Source organism: Mustela nivalis (genome assembly GCF_964662115.1).
Source record: "Mustela nivalis genome assembly, chromosome: 1".
NCBI lineage: Eukaryota > Metazoa > Chordata > Mammalia > Carnivora > Mustelidae > Mustela > Mustela nivalis.
Genome location: NC_139020.1, coordinates 90,725,376 through 90,740,073, shown reverse-complemented (window position 1 = coordinate 90,740,073; position 14,698 = coordinate 90,725,376). Strand labels below are relative to the sequence as shown.

The 14,698-nt window shown below is 35.7% G+C and overlaps 1 protein-coding gene across 1 annotated transcript in view; it reads right to left on the bottom strand.

Moving 5' to 3' along the window:
• Nucleotides 1–14,698, bottom strand: part of LOC309869798 (EGF-like and EMI domain-containing protein 1) — a 509,737-nt gene that overhangs the window by 178,018 nt on the left and 317,021 nt on the right. The window contains exons 10-11 of the mRNA XM_082741432.1: nucleotides 9,662–9,846; nucleotides 8,222–8,500 (exon numbers count right to left, since the gene is read on the bottom strand). The gene's annotated coding sequence lies outside the window, so the exon portion shown is untranslated. Of the gene's footprint in view, nucleotides 8,501–9,661; nucleotides 9,847–14,698 lie in introns of the transcript that reaches the window.

Sequence of the window (14,698 nt, the reverse complement as noted above, 5' to 3'; positions counted from 1 at the left end):
TCACCACAGTCTTCTACCTCCTCAAATTAAGAAGCTCTAAAGGGGGACATAAAAAGTGTGCTTGAAGAAGAAGATTGGGAGAACAAAATCGTTTCATATTACTTTCTACTATGTTCAGTTGCTCAGTAAACTGGTGACATATTCATATGAGAGACTTAATAAATATTTAATAAAATGTGTTCATTATGAAGGGACTAGGGACCATCCATCATATTATTTTCAGATACTCTTGTATTTCTAGATATAAAACTTTATCACTAGCCTTATCCTTTGTATTGAATTAATTTAAAACAATATAAAAAAGATAAACACTGACATATTTCCTATTTAACTTAAAGTTCTGTAATTTTCAGAAAGGTATTTAGCTAGTTCATCTAATTTTCCAATGGAAAGCCCATGTTCATCAATAATTAAGATATGAATGCTTGAGTTGGGAAGAAATGGTTCCGTTTCTTTGTAAGAATGGAAAGAATTTTGGTTAAAAGGTACATATTTCTAGCATCTCCTACATTTAAAATCAGTTACAATGATTGCATCTCCAGCTATTTGATAACAATGGGTGAGGTTTCTCAAAAAGTCTCTTCAAGACTGATTTGTAGAATTTTGTCCAAACCCCAACAATTGAATAAAAATTGTTCAGAAAGAATACTTTCATCCATCTCACTGATCATTACAGATAATCTATTGCATTTAGCTAAAATGAGTGAAGTTTTAATTGCTTGTTCTTTTCTTTAATGACTATCTCCGAGTCTGTTTGTGGGTTGTATTCAGCATCCCCTACTGCAGATGCCTTTTTTCATGGTCATAATCTAAAAATAAACAGATATAAAACCTAGGGCTTCTCTGTGTCATGTTATTTGTTTCCCCTCCTTGTTAACTGGGGAGCCTGTACTTCCTTTTGCCTTGTTCTTGTTTCAAATGTGTTATGAAAGGCTTCTTCCTTCTCCTTGGTGACCTGCTCTAATTGGAACTCATTTTGTGTCCTGGCCTCTCTGACCACCCCGCAGGCTTCTGCTGTTCCCTAACTCTCGTCCTTCCTGATCTGCCTTTGTTCTATTCAGCAGATAATTGCTTTTTGCATTTCAGATCTTAAAAACAGACTATGCTTTACAGATGGCAGCCTCCTATGGTTTTCTTATCTTTCTTTTCATCTGTGTGGTTATCTCTATGCCTTGCCTTTAATACAGTCGTATTTTTACTTTTAAAGAAATTCCCAGAACTCTTTCGAACCACTTTTCCTCTGAGTGTCCACAGGATATTCCCCTCAAATATGCTAAGCTCAAACGTGTGTCTGTTTTATCCTTCTCTGAATCTGCTCCTCTGTTTCTTCTCCTTCCTCAGTGTTCTGTCATTTCCTCACTACAAGTGACTGAAAAGGTAACTCAGAGCTATAATTACTCTACTTGCTATGTATTGAATTACTGGTGTGCTTGTAGCCTCTTTCACTGAAAACCATTACTGTAACTTCAAGCAAATATCATTCCCATTGTGATGAGTATAAGAAAAACTAAAACTAGAGCTATATAATCCAGAACACTCTTTCCCAATGACTGCATTTTCTAAATCTGGTTATCTTCTTTCATAAAGGTCCTTTCCTAAGAAGAGTCTCTTTTTTTTTTAACTCCAGTCATTTTATTTTTTATTTACATATTTATAAGGAGCTTTAGGCTCACACAGCACTTTGAGAGCAGTAAACAGAATAAATATCAAAACATGGTCTTTGCCCCAAGAGTTTACAAGCTATTTTCACATTTCCAGTATTTTCCAGAACTGTCCTAAATGAGTCTTTTAGGAGAAAGTTTGAATATACAATAGTAATTGCAATATCTGCAGAACCCAGACAACTCGGAAATAAATTTATTTTATCCCAGACACAGCTATCAGGGCTGTGAATATGTAAATAGGTCCTAGCCTTTCACACCTGAATGAATGGATTATATCCTGCAGAAAACTGCTTGGTTTGAGAGATTTAATTAAGACAGAAATGCAAGCGTTTTCTTGGGACAAACAGGATTACAGCACTTCATACACAATATGAAAAATTTGATAAACATGTCACTGTTACAAAACTTAACATTAGTTGGTTAGATTTTCTTTCTGGACTTCTGGATGGATTTGAGTACAGCAATGAGCGAGACTCATGATAGTGATGAAATTCTTTGGCAGATGGGAATGGTAGTGTGCAAACCAGAACTCTTCGAACAAATAAACAGTTGAAAAACTAAGATTACACACTCAGTGTTTATCACCAGAAACTTCAGTGAAGTCACTCAGAGCTAAAAACATCTTCAAAGATGGGGTACCAGGGTGGCTCAGTCTGCTAAACAACTGACTTTTGGTTTGGGTTCAGTTCCTGATCTCAGGGTGGTGAGATCGATCCCACCAGGCTCTGCACTCAGCACAGAGTCTGCTTGAGACTCTCTCTCCCTTTCCCTCTTTCCCCCTCCAATAAATAAGTGAATCTTTAAAAAGAAAATCTTAAAAGATGATTGCATTAAAACTAAGAGAAATAAGAATTGTAATCTTCCTGTGGGTAAGGAACATTTCCCATCTTGGAGGGGACTGCGTTTTGGTCACTGTTGGCACCTCATTCTCTTGCCTTCTATGTGGTTTTCACATTCTATGTGAATTACAGCCTGCACCACTTGCCTGGTCTATGTGCTTCCAGATCTCCCTCTTACTCCCTAGCATAAAACTCGTGCTGCCCTCGGGTACTGCAATTACATCTCTGTCTTTACCACAAGACCATGAATTCTTTGATGGTGTCTTTGATCCCTACATCCCCAGAGCTTTGCCCAGAGCCTGACACAAAATAGGTTTTTCAATAAATGCTGGCTGATTGAATAAATGAATTAAGGGATGGATAGATAGATGGAATTAATTGAACTGAACTAATCATAAATGGTAATTTTATGTTCTAAGCTTAATCACTGTTCACTCTAACTCTCTCAGGAAATCTATTCATGTTCCTCATTTCTTTTCTCCCTAAATACACAGGCATCAATTGAATGATTTTAAAGGGTGCCGCTCTGATTAGGAATCCTACTTTTGCTCCCAAAATAGAAATTTAAAAAGTCCTTCTGTGTCTGTATCACCAAATATTTCACTGCACAGTGTGAGTCATTGTTATGCCACTTACTCAAGATTAAAAATAAATAAGCAACCTGGCTATTTGGTCTTATAGTAATTACTCAGATAGACTTACTATCTTTATATTATACATAAACATTTTATATGTATAAGCCTATCTTCTTTTAAATGAGAATCATCTTTCAAAATACTCTGGATTAAACTAAAGTATGTCAGAGATTAAAAGGAAAATTATTTAATTCCATTTTGCATTTAGACAAGGTTATCTCTGTTTGTATGAATAGTAAGACATTAATGGCATTTTTCTATGCCTCCGTGCCAGGTATGGTGTGAGATCTGTGAGACAGAAGAAGATAAGAACAAAGGAAGGGTTTTCTTTAACCTCATAGATTTCACAAATCCAGTGATTCTGGATGGCTAGATGATGTTCTTGAGATTTCCCAGCCAGGGGCACAAACTCTCCTTTCCTTGCTTTTTGTGCCTCGCTGCTTACTATTGTTTGGTGTCCAGTTTCACGAGCCCCACACTATAAGCCACCATCTCTAGCTTACTGCCTTCTGCCACACACCAAGTCTTACATAAAAGGGAAAATTAAGCTCTCATTCAACAAATAATTATTGAGTAACTGTTAAGGTAAAATGCAGAGTGCTAGAGGCATAACACAGTTTTTCATCAGTCTTTTAATATCTTTCTGTCAAGCTACAGGATGGGAAGCTGAGCAGGGGGAATCAGGAAATAGGAGCTTGTCAAGAAGAACACAATTGAAGTGAGAAACCAGAATCAACTATTAAAAACAATTAAATCAGAATTTTTTATGTTACAAGGAAAATCATTCATGCTTTGCCTTCCCTTAAAAGAATAATCACAATGAAAACATAAATGTATGGTAAGACAGAGATAGATGGTGAAAGAAAGACAGGCTTTTCATGTTTCCTCCTTGAAGCATGCATCTGAATGTAACTGTGGGAGTCAATGGTGTCAAGAAAGTAGCAAGTGAGTTTTGTTTGCAAAATTCCAATTTGCAAATGGAATCAATTACAGTAACACAAATGCATTTATTGGCTAATCTTCTAGATAACTGAATCATAGTTTAATTCCAAAAATGTGTATCTATTTTCTCACCAAGCAAAACATAACTGTCTTTTTTCTTAAATATAGGGCACACTGTCCTTTTGGTCATTAAAGAAGTAAACTACTGTCTGGAAACAAGAATCTCCTGTCCCCACAAGGTCCTTCTAGTTGGACTAAGAATCAAATTAACATGAGACAGACTAACAGAAGAAAATCAGATATAATTTTGCATGTACAGGGAATCCACACAGACATGGATATTCCAAAGACCGTCAGGCCATGAGGTATATATATGCCACCCTGAACTAAAGGGAAGGTGGTGGGAGTCTGGGACTTTGAAAGGAAGGAATAGACTTCATAAGGCAATAAGAAGAACAGATGTTTAGTAATTAGATGTTTGCCCTGCCATAGAGTTGTGTCACTCAGATAAAATGTATCTCTGGCAATAACCATTATTCTGGGAAATTTAGATTCTTCTGTATGGGGGGGGGGCAAAAAGTTTCTCTTGATCCTGCAGTATCTTGATTGCCTTCATCTTAAAAGAATCTTCATGCCCTCGAATCTTATAGTTCAGACGTGTTCTTAGTGTTTTGAAAAGGCACTAATTCACCACTAATTCACTAATTCACCCAAAATCTTAAAGAAATAAAGCAGTGATGTATAGTAAAGTATCATATTTTAACACAAACCAGTTGCCATAACAGCAAAATTTATCTTTTTTTAAGTCATAGATTATCAGGTATTTATTCTTATCTAATGACATAAAATGTGACCCACAACTCTCCTTGGTCCTTCTATGGGAAATCCAGCTGAAATGAAACCAGTCACTGGTTTACTTTTATTTAACTTCTGAAACTTTGAGAAAAGGTCAGATTTGGGGAGGGTCTACTTTGACTTTACACATAATGTATATAAAGTGTGAAAGAATAAAAAGAGCTTCATTTGAAACTTTCAAACTGGATGAGGAATGGGCTCACAGATTTAGTGATGGTATAGCAGCTTTCACTGTGAAGTTCCTGGTGTGAGTTCTGCCTAAATCAGCAGTTATCAGAATTGCTACCAACCCAAGGAAAAATAATCTCTCACATTGCTAAACTATTGGTACAATGAGCAGTCTCAATGGTAACAAGAGAGTCAACATGGGTCCAAAGAATTAATCTTTCAGAATTTTTTTCCCTCCTACAACATTTATTTGTGGTAGAATAATAGTATTGGGATGCTGCCCATCAGTAATGATTAATTAAATCAAATATTTCTATTTCCAACTCAAATTCAGTCATGTAAGTGCAGTCATTTATCTAATTCTTGTATGGCAACTGGAAGAGATGTTGCTCTACAGGTCACTTTGAAAAGAAACTTCAGATACCCACTTATCCTAAAGTGTGAAAAGTAGTCAGGGCAATACACAAATAAATGACATAAAAAACCAAAACAAACAAACAAAAACTCCATGGAAGTTTAGGGTGAGAAAAGTACTTCCAGCTAAGGAGCTCAAATAAATTAAATAAAAATATGATGTCTGAGATGGACCTTCAAAGACTTACAGAACTGCACTATTTTGGATGGAAAGAATGAAGGATAAAGGGGGTATTATAGGGAGGGTTACTATATAACTTCTACATGTTTAGGGGCAGGACAAAAATGGTAAATGTTTACACTCCCTCAGTCTCCTATCACTTCATTGTCTTTACCCCTCATCAGCTTCTTCCCCTCTCCCACCCCAACCTCTAAGTAGGATTGTCCAACTGGAGGATATTGAAGTAACTTAATAGACAAACAACAACAACAAAAAACAACGAAGAAGAGAATAAAGAGTAAAATCCAAGAATACTAGGAGTAGAGAAACACTTTTCTTAGAGGCCTCGAAAAGGGAGTAGTGCCCAGTGCAGGCAGAGGTAAGAGGCATTTGTTTCTGCAACAGTCACATAAGGTTTTACTCTCTTATAGAGTATGATGTTGAGGATCTAAGAAGTGAGTAACCTTGTCAAGTTTGAAGGGGATCAGAATATACCAGTAAAAAAATCTACCATTTTGGCAGAAGCATTATTTTTAATAAAAGATACCAAAACCCAACAGACTCCAAAAAGGCTCTCTTCTCTACTCTCTCCCCCCACCCCCACCACCATTTACCTACACCACAGATGATTCTAAATTCTTACCAGCCCAGAGATGGCACTAAGGAGTCTGTAAGAAGGTACAAGACAAACTTTATCTTCCATCAGTTTCCTCAAAAATTTACCTTCCCACAGTTTGCTTCCCATTAAACATCTTTCCTTTATCTTGCCACTTTTCCAGAAATTTATCATTCTTTGTTAAAATGGCACATAAGTCTCAGGTTCTAGCCCACTTCTTTGGATCTTCACTATTTTTCTATGAAAGTCTCCATATGCATACGTAATAAACCATTTCCCTGTTAACTAATTTCTTTTGTCACTTAAATTTGCATTGCCCTAGGTCCTGAACATAACAAGGTAGAAGAAAAAGTACTTTTTCCTTCCCTACAAGGACAAGCAGAGGGGAAACACCAGGATCCAAAAAGAGGTTGAACTGATTCCAAACCGGTGATCCTCTCTACACTAAATGTCCTCTGCCCTTTGCATGAACAGGAAGGTATGTGGTGTGTGTTGTGGCTAGAGCACAAGATAAAAAGTAGAACAGAAACATGACTAAGGAGGGGTCAATAGCAGAGGGTCAGTATATTTGAGCAAGAACAGAAGAAGAAAATATTCCTATGTATAACAGAAGTAACTATTCTTCCCCCAGCATCCTTAGAAACGAAGAGAATTAGATCCCTAAAACATAGCATCAGGAAATGATAGGCACAGTGGTGATTTTAGGTACATAATGGAAACCAAACGAAGATTCCTGGAATTATAATGGCTATAAAACTTTCTGACTTATGCTTCCAAGCTGTGAATAAATACCCTCTGGTCTGTCTTCCTGGGCTACACTGTTGTTGGTCCTCAGATACAGACTCTACCCCCAGAGACCCTGGCACAACTCTCCTGCCTACAGAGGTCCCAAGACAACTGATCTGGGGCCTGCTTTTTCAGTTACAATATGGGAGAATAGCATTTGCCTCATGTTGAACCAGAAAGTACCATAGACACATTAGTGCCTAAATGAAGCCTTCTCTTTCTCTAATGTAATCAGAAGACTCAGGGAAGAAGGTGGAGGTGGAAGAAGGCAGTGGAAAAAAGAAAACTCTAGAGACCTATTACCGCAACTGTCTGAAGCACTCTGCAAAAGCTATAATTATGCCTCAACATTTTTTAAAAATATTTATGGGAACTTTAAGACTTATCTTTCAGCAACCAGGAGAGTAGCCTTTCAGTGAAACTGCCTCATTTCCATCTCAACAATTATTGTCGCTCTAAGAATGAGAAAGGGAGAAGAAAACTCTTGGACATGTTTTGATTATGTTTATTTCTTGTATCTTTACCTGTCATCTTCAAGCTCACCTTTTGTAATTGAATGACTTAACTTTGCTTATGGCAAAAGCTCAATGTACCTTTTATTTAAGCTGAAAATTTGGTGCTTAAAAAGAGACCTAAGCAAGGCATTTAACAGACTATTCCTGAGAGAGCCCGGAATTAAATTGTTAAATGTTCTACTATAATGAAATTTTGTATAATCAGCAGGGAAGTAGCTGTCGGCCATTTATCAGTTTTTCTAGCTGCATTTTTTTTTTTTTTAATGCATGGAAAGCATAATTAGAAACCTCCACAGGTGGAAAATCTTATATAATAATGGTACATTTTATCAGAACGGTGCTCTTTAACTTACAAAATTTAGAGCATTTTACAGCAATGATCTATTAGCAATAATAACTGTCACATCTTTAAGTATTTTAATATAGAACTGTATGTAGAAGAAAAGGAGCAATTACAAAATTCTCTAGACTCAGGTAGGGAATGTTGTATCTATGATCTCAGCTACTTAAATATGTGCAAATAGGTTAACATTTAGATTTCATGTGTTAGAAGGTCTTATGAAACCAAAACACTAAGGACAACCAATCACAAACAGCCAAGTATACTTTAAGATAAAGCCAGTCAAATATTTTCCTTGCTTTCTTTATTTTTCTCTAGGTTCAAGTCAGGACTCCTTCTCACCCTGTGCAAGTTATTTAACAATTCTGAAATTATTTCTTCATCTGCAAAGTGGTGGCCCTCTCCCCTCACTGAACTGCTGAGAGGATTACACAAGATAATGTGTATACACACTTGGCACAGGGCCAGGTACAAATCCAAGGGTTCCAGCTCCTTGCCCAACCATTGCTCTTTTCACAGGAGTGCTGTCCCCATGTTTCCCAGTTTCTAGCACATTTAGGTATTTCCTAAAAAAAAAAGAAGAAGAAGAAGAAGAAGAAGTTTTTTCACACTTTCTCTGTAAGTCTTTCCACTGTCTCTTCTAGTGGAGTGTTCCTAACCACTTTTGGTTTTCCACTGCCCTATTAGAACAATTTTTTGCTCAAATGAAGTCTTAAAGTTTTTAATATACCTCAGTTTACCTGTTAGTAGACACTTCCTTTTCCTCCTTCTACTCCCAACCCCTCCTTCTCCTTTTGACCTTTGTATTCGTAAGATAGAAAAAGAAATTTGCCTCTGTCTGGTGGTGTTTGGGGGTGTCCTTATTTGTACCTTAGAGTGATATTATTTATGATGAATCATGGCCTACTAACAGCATATGAAAATAATTTGGTGAGACATATCAGCTTTTAAAAATGAAAAAGAACACAATAGAAAACATCAGAATGGAGCCTATTAAGAAGAATTAAACAAATTTGGGAACAATGAATAAGAAAGTTGGGCACTATGGTCTTTCAATATCACACAGGTACATTTTTTTAAAAGATTCAACTTATCATTATTTAGGGGACTAAACTTTGACTCTGCTATTCATTTAGTGAATTGGATTTAGTGAAAGACCATGTAAACTTATAAATTTTTGTATAGTACATATGCAAATAGTCTTTGTCCAGTAAAAAATAAAGCCTCATAAGTTGTGACTGGTTGTCCTATAACACCTTAACCAGTGTTATACCTAACTTAGCGACCTTAATATCTCTATTAAATTCCCTATGTACACCCAGATCCTCAATGATCTGTTAACCAATCTTCATGTCTCACTGATGCCCTCAAAAATTAATGAGCTGAATGAAATCTTGGCATGTGTTCATTTTGTTTTTGTATGAAAATCATGTTTTTTAACTTTAAAAGAGATTACACTTTGACAATCCATGTCACAGGGTAAGTACTGCTTATACAACTTTGGTTTTAGTCATAGTATTAAATGAATACAAGTCACACTGTAAATTATATTTCTTATTACAGATCTTGCTCCAAAGTTTGAAACCTCTGAATTAGAAAATTTATCCCATGACCTCTTGATATTCCCTCTCCTTCTCCAATTGAAATGATCCTACTTTATTGCTTGCCTTGTTTTTAAGCTTAAGTTTCAAATAAAAAATATTTTGTCATGTTTCCCTAAGAATTACCTTCAAGAAATCCAAATCCTAGGAGTAATTTTTAAAGTAACTGAAGTGTCAGATGACTGATAGCAAATCTCTTCCTGGGGAGGACAGTCCCCTGGGGTGTGAATTGGTGGTTAGGCGTGCTGCAGCAGACTGTCAATTGCTGCAAAGAAGCACTGCTCCGCGGCCAGCCGATTTGCTGGGAGAGACTTGGAAAATGTCAGAAAAAGGGTAAAAGCACAGAGATTACAAACCCAAAGTAAATACAGTGGTGGCACGAGGCATTTATTGACTTAGCACAAAATATCATGTGGCATTTTACAATAACAGCAAGATAACTACATGGGAATTCAATTCATAAATAACTGAAATCCCAGTAATAAAGACAGTGAAATCAGGGAACAACTGGGCTATATTAAAGCCACAGCGAGAGGCCTGGCTCAGAATTTTCTCATTCAGACTTGAGTTCCATCTGCCTGTTGGCATCATTTTAACGTTGGCTTCTACATAAAGCCTTCCTTGTGACTTCTCCACTGGGAACAGTTTCTCTTCTTTGATTCTCAACCAAAACAAGGGGGATGCAAAAGGGTGGTGCAATTTTTATTGGAAACTGTGTGGTTTTTTTCGACAATAATTTATTTTGGGAATCTGCAGCGATAGAAGTTACATTGTTCTCCTAAGGGAGCAAAAAAATAATAATAACGAAGTGAATTGCAACTGGTAATATGGTGGAGGCTTTAGAATTTGCTATGGTCTGTGTCATAAAATAGCATTGTTTTGTGTGCAAGCATCTAACATTTCAATTGAAATTTGTTGCTGTTGCTATTGTTCAGGAAGTATTTACTCACATTTTTTTTTTCATACGGCAACACCAAATGCCTGTACCTGCACCAGGGCAGACTCCAAACCTGAAAATCTAGCAGTGGAAAAACTGCACAGATATTATTTGCAAAATTCTTCCATGACATGATTCATTCATGTTATCACATAGCAACATATGGCCACAATAATTGAGAAAGAAATCTTGATATGTTATATAAAATACCATTCTAATGAACTATGCATTACTTTCAATGTACTGCAGTAGAGATGATATTCAACTCTCTGATGATATTCAACTCAGTAGAGATGATGTTCAACTGCTCTCTAGTTTTTGTTTTCCCTACCAGGCATGTGATTATTCATTGGTCAAGTTAACCTCCTCACTTCTATCTTCTCCATTCACAAATAAGACAGGTAGTACAAATTCCATAATGAGACAAACAATAATGTAAAATATGTGAAATAATAGAACTGGATGTGTTTTACAGATTATAATATGCTGAAAATATGAAACATTTTAACACACTGTATCCTTTAAAACATGTGCATGTTCATTATGTTTTAATTCATTATTTGCGATTTATAGTATTAAGCTTCAAGATTATAAGTGATGTTCATCAAAAAGTTATTGGCTCAACAATATAAAATTTAGGCAAAATTCCTGATCTCTCATGATTCATCAAAAATTGACTAAGTGTTTAAAGTCACTTACTTACTAAGTGACTTACTTACTTTTAACACTTACTAAGTGTTAAAAGTCTCAAGTACAGATCTAATAAAATGTGCGTCTAATCAAGTAAAAAAACAAAACAAAACTACATATGATTCCCCAAAGTCAAACATTCTTAAGGGGAGAAACTGATAAACCTAGCAGCAAAATGGGGTCTCTGATGGAAACAGAGTTTTTGTAGTTTTTGCAGGTCAAAAAACATGAAATTATATGAGATGGCTGAAGAACATTTTAGTGCACAGACTTTAACATAATATCTTTCATTACATAAAAAAAATCCTGAGGAATTATACATTATATCCAATTTATTACCTAATGGCTTGGAGAAGAGACATGGACAGTTAGCATTCTGACAAGCCACTCCTTAACTATGGAAACAACCAATATAACGAGATTAATGCTCTCAGGTGGCAAGCAATGGCTTGGAAATTTATAACCTACAGAAACAACCAATTTTCTACTTCTCTGAAGACAGAGCTCCCATTAGGTCAACAAAGCATGACTTCTACAGATGCCCCACACCACACTGTAATCAGCTGGCATCTGCCATGTACTGATTTGTATATAGAAGAATGCTTTAATATAGAAATAAGGATTTTCCAGGGTGCCTAGGAAATACGGAATTTGGTAGAGTCACTCAGCTCCTGCTCTCTGGGTTTGCCATAGATTAACTGTAGTTTCTAGAGCAGAGAATAATCTCACTCTATCAAGTTTTAAAATGAGCAATACCGACTTGTGATTGCACTGCAAAAGCCAAGAAAATATATACATTAATACTTCTCCAGATGATTGTTTGATCTAGAACTGGGTTGAAGTTTCAAGAAGAAAAAAGCGTTTATAACAAAGCCTTTAAGAAATTAACATTGTAAATATTTCCTTAAAAATGTTTGTGGTGCTTAAAAAAGCAATTTAACCTCCTGGGCTGTAGTCCTTTGGAAAAACAAACAAACAAACAGGTTTTATTTGTTTCTTAGTGCAGAACAGACAGACTCTGTCTCAGAAAAAAAGAAAGAAAGGAAGAAAGAAAGAGAAAAAAAAAATTGTTTTCCATTCTGTTGTTTGTACAGATAAAGCTCATAACATGCAATTTTATGATGTGGGTACTATAAATACATCTGTTTTATATACGTCAAAAGTAAAAATCTTGAAAGATGTGACAAAATTCCTTATGACCAATTGGCTTATAAATACTAGAAAGTATATTCCAGTTTAAATTTCATCCAAAAATAAATGAGCTTTCATTTAGAAAAGACATCTGCAGGGCACCTGGGTGGCTCAGTGGGTTAAAGCCTCTGCCTCCGACTCAGGTTATGATCCCAGTGTCCTGGGATCAAGCCCCGCATCAGGCTCTCTGCTCAGCAGGGAGCCTGCTTCCCCCCCCCCCACCTCCGCTTGCCTCTCTGCCTACTTGTGATCTCTATCAAATAAATAAATAAAATCTTAAAAAAAAAAAAAAAGAAGAAAAGACATTTGCATATATTAATCTGAATTACTGAAGATGCACTATACCTACCTTGAATAATATTTCAGGGATATATAATGCTGCATAAACTTGCTAATTTTAAAGTATTTTTTACCCTACCTCCGAGGCAGAATATGCATGTTTCCCTGGCAAAGATATTGGAAAACAGCACACACCAAGCCTGATTATTAACACTAGTGAAGCAAAGAGTTCCTACAACTATGCAAGAATGTGTTGGTGGCCAAGATGTGCCTAAAAGAAAATCTTAATTCAATGACAATCAGTTTCTTCCAAGTTCTTCATCTCTGAAAGTACAAGAAAGGTCTTTCTTATTTCATTGTTCCCCTCCTACAATAACCAGAAAAGATATCAATTATTTTTGCCGGACAGGCTGTCACTGCCCCTGGTAAGTAAATACGGTTTTAGAAGGTTTCATCTGAAAGGAAGTAAAATATATGTCACTTTCCTAATCAGCTGTCAGGCATCTTTTATTCTAACATGTGTTCAGAGGGAAAGATAGAATTGCCATTTTAGAAAAGTGATAGAAACTATGTTTTTTTTTTTTTTCTGAAAAAAATTATTCAAGAAAAGATGGTTTTCAAATGCAGCAATTGGGGCAAAGCGTTTTTGCTTTCCCAAAGAAGAGTGAAGGGAAATGGAAAGACTTAAAAGGAGTGTCTAATTTTAATCTAAGTTGTTGATAAAAATGGTGAGTGGTAAATCATTAAGCATCTGTGATTTGGTGAGTAAATTAGTGAGGACCAAGAGATCTTAATAAATGGCTTTCATATAATTAATAACTGCATGGATGATCATTGTAAACTTATGGTTCCGGGTCTGAACAAAGTTTCATTCAGAAAAGGTGGGCCAGAGCCAGACTGTTGCGGAACTTTTATGCCCTGCTAACTTGAAGAATAAACAGGCAGATAAAAGCAAATACTCTACTTCATGTCTCTTGACCAGCCCCTAAATTTTGCTCTATATTTACATGTTTAAGAATGAAACATGAACATGTTTCTAAAAGAATACAGAAACCCAGAGACCACCCAAGGAAACAGAATAAACATGGAAATTCATTGAATTGTTTCTTTTGATCAGTCTTATTAACAGAGAGCCAAATGAAAGCTGACAAGAAAAATATTCACAAATAGTGCTTCATATACCTACCACATTTGGCACTTCATTTCATACTTAACAGGAAAATTTTTGGCCCACTCTGGTCAGTTTAACACACAAAACAAAACTAAACACAAAGATAAGAAGAAAAACAGTAAGTATGAAGTTATAAGCAATTTTGCCCCTTTCTGATTCCCATTCACACTTGATGTGCCCATAAAACAGAACTCAAAATTTATTATCTCTGTTTTTTTTTTTTTACTCTTGCTGTAATTTAAACTATTTTAATAGGAGAGTGAATTGTTATACTGATCAATGACATGATTATGCTTCTGAAACTGCAGAATGTTGGTTCTCTCTCTTATCTGAATTCTTTCATAGCAATAAAGTGGCTGATAGCCTCTCAGGAAAGTGGGTTAAGGACAAATGTAATTATTCTAGTTTGACATATTTATTTCTTAAACTAGAAATATAGTTTTTTCCTTGCTATGTCAGTTTGGTTTTCTAGATTTACCCAGTTTAATCATTTATTCTATTCTATTCTTGACAGTCACAGCTGTCAAAAAGACTCTTAAAATTGTCAGTCTTTGGTCAAGATGAAAATCTCAAGATTAAGGAAAAAAGCTAAACTATATTTTTAAATGAAAAGAGGAAATCATGAATAGTCTGTGGTTATGTTGTTAAAATATTTAAAGGACATTCTATTCTTAGTGGAATCCAACAAGGAAAAGGATAATACCAAGATACCTGACAACTAGGCAAAAAAAACTTTTTTAGAAAAACAGCCCTTTCTATGCTCCAAAGAGCTAATACGACACGTACACACTCTTACACATAAACCCCCTAATGCATTAATGTCTTAACAGAGATTAAAAGGAAAATTAGAGTAAAGTACTTTGATGAATACAACTTGCAGTGATATTACTGAGAA